This window comes from Takifugu rubripes, chromosome 8 (assembly GCF_901000725.2).
Source record: "Takifugu rubripes chromosome 8, fTakRub1.2, whole genome shotgun sequence".
NCBI lineage: Eukaryota > Metazoa > Chordata > Actinopteri > Tetraodontiformes > Tetraodontidae > Takifugu > Takifugu rubripes.
The window spans coordinates 1,272,430-1,275,218 of NC_042292.1; the positions used below are offsets into that span (position 1 = coordinate 1,272,430).

Sequence of the window (2,789 nt, forward strand, 5' to 3'; positions counted from 1 at the left end):
GCCACAACGATAGTGGAAAGCTGAGAATCAGGTAATCCGTTTCAGATTTTGCTTCAGAGCAGCTCCTTCCAGGATGCCACTCCTCCCCTTTATTATGCACTGATTAGATCCACAGACTTGCTGTGGCTTCAGCACCTGCATGGCAATGTAATTTATATATAAGCTCACACACAAAAAGGTGTGTGTGTGTGTGTGTGTGAGAGAGAGAGAGAGAGAGAGACTTCAACTCTGTGTACTGTGAGAAATAATTAGCGGTTAAGGGAAAGGAATAAATAAATCAATGGCCAAAGAAGGAAAAGCAATTCCAGTACATGTTACTGATACTGAAATATATCATTTATTCATTTTAGAAACATTAGCAGCCTTTAAAAAAATGTTTGGTCATGTTGGTCTAAAACTAATGGACAAAATGGGAGGATTATACAATTTTCAAGTCAAACAAATGGAGTTATAGGGCTGTAGTCTATGCAGGAGGTACTACAGGCAAGCAGCATCATACCATTCATTATGTTCAGTGCCTCTAATTTCCATATTGATCAATATTATTTTCTGTGTTTACAGACTTTCTATCTGCACCATATTGTGCAGGACTCTTTAGCTGAATTAAAACTGCTGCTTTCTTTAACTGAACAACCACATCTCTCTCATATCTCCTATACTGATAAGACTCCTGCAGGAAAAAGAACACTTTAGGTTGTAAAGATACAATGAGAGTGACATGAGCAATATTTTTCTTACTGGTTCATTTTTCAGCTTTCTCTGTGTCGTAACTCCTGATGGGAATACTGCATATGATGAGACTTATTAGTATTGTTGATATCTGCAAAAATCCAGAAAAATAAACATCCTCATCAAACTTTTTGAGGTTGTGATAGTTATTGGGTTGATAGGGCTTACAAAATAAACTTTTAACACTTTTTCTTTTATGATGGCAACAGTACCAGATTGAGACCCCAGCCATGAATAGTTCCTACACAAATTTAATGTGAAGCTTCAATGATAAATGTGGTCTTTTTTCATGAGCTCATTTTAATTAAGGTATTTGAATGATCCGTGTCTATTCTATCTTCTACCTTTCCCCTCCTCTCCCCTCTACTCTAATCTCCTCTCCTCTAATTTCCTCTTCCCTCCTCTCCTTCCTCTCTCCTCTTCTCGGTGGCTTGCCTCACCAAGAAGAGCTGATTCCTCTTGCTCCTGAGGCGCTTTTTAGATTTTCTGTTGCTTGGATTAACTAACTATCAAAAATGTGGAATTATGAGGAAGAATGAATGACTGATTTAAAAAAAAAAAAAAAAATGCATTATATCAAATACTCATTCATATGGCTTTATTTATACATTGGCCAAAAGGTTACAAAAATATATATTCTAACATACAGACACAAAAACAAAGACCTCTCAAAGAATCTCAAATAGACAAAAGGTCAAATCTCCCATTGTGTATATTACAGTATTTATGTTGAAAAAAAACAGACATTTTATAGACTCAAATAGCAAAACATAAATCAAAATGTATAAAAGAAAAAGACCGAAAGAGCATCCTGTTACCTGTGCAGGTTTTTAGCTGAGATTGACATTGAGAAAAAGCAAATACCTCATTGACAAACATCTTGACCATCGCTGTGCAGAATAAAGGAGGAAAGATGGAGAAAAAAACCCAAATCGGCTCTTTTGTCATTCGCTTCAAAGGGCACATCACTAATAATTGCAACACTATAGAGCCATAAATTTCCAATCGATTTATCACTTTGCATTTTTTATTGTGACTTTCAAACTCTTTTTCAGGAAAGTAACATTTCTAATCCCTTGACAATATTAAATGTAATAAGAAGTAAAAGGCATTAGCCATTAAGTCCTGGGGTTTTAATTTTTGGAACTGTATATAGATCAAATTGAAGGTATTTGTTACTCAAAGCATTAAGTGATAATTGTGTTCCTGGCATTATTGAGAGCGTGAACAGTGCAAAGTGACATATCTCAAAAAGAATTCAGGGCAGCAAATTGCCCCGTAGAGACATTGAACATCTTACCACAATGCTGCTGGTGTTATTTTTACAATATTTCCTTTGACGTCCAACACTGACAGCAGCAATCCAGGTGAAGCCTCGTCGACGTCCTGTAATGTTTCATGATTTCCATTTAGATCACACGGTAAACAGCACTACATTTCCCTCCAGACCAGCAGATGATTCAGACATTTTTGATAGACTGTTTGTCACGGACCAGATGAGAACCCAAATGCGACACCAGAGTTTGGCTGAACACCGCTTTATTGTCAGAAACAGACAACAGACAGGATTCACCGGGGAGCGAGCAGAATAGAGTAGTCGGGGACAGGCAAGGTCGAGAATGGGCAGAAGGCAGACAGAATTTACCGGGGAGCAGAATGGTCAGGAACAGGCAAGGTCGGAACCGGGCAGGCAGGCAAACAGGAATACGCTGGAAAGTCATCTGAACACGAATATCGATCTAGCAGGGAGCAGGTGTGCCTCCGGGGATTAAGAGGAGTGCTCATTAGTGTCCTGATGCACAACAGGTGCGCGGGGTGAAGCGACTCACGGGCATGATTGCCCGCAGCTGTGACACTGTTAGCCTGTTTCACGCATTGATTTTTAGTTTAATTATAATTGTTTCTTGTTTTGCTTAGTTCTGTCCTCTGTTTCCCCATCTGTTCCTGAGCTCTCCCTCCCAGTGTGTCCTTCCCTCACTATTAACTCACCTGTCCAATTATCCAAATGTCCAGACACCATCCCAGCATTGCTCCTTCATGTTGTTGCTTGGCTTTGTTAC

The 2,789-nt window shown here is 39.0% G+C and overlaps 1 long non-coding RNA gene across 1 annotated transcript; it reads right to left on the minus strand.

The window, feature by feature from the left end:
• Positions 1-363: 363 nt before the first annotated feature.
• LOC115250740 (uncharacterized) lies at positions 364-2,419 on the minus strand. The gene is made up of 3 exons (XR_003889313.1): positions 2,375-2,419; positions 2,030-2,115; positions 364-820 (listed from the first exon to the last, which is right to left on the minus strand). It is a non-coding gene; the product is annotated as an uncharacterized lncRNA (long non-coding RNA).
• Between the last annotated feature and the right edge of the window lie 370 nt (positions 2,420-2,789).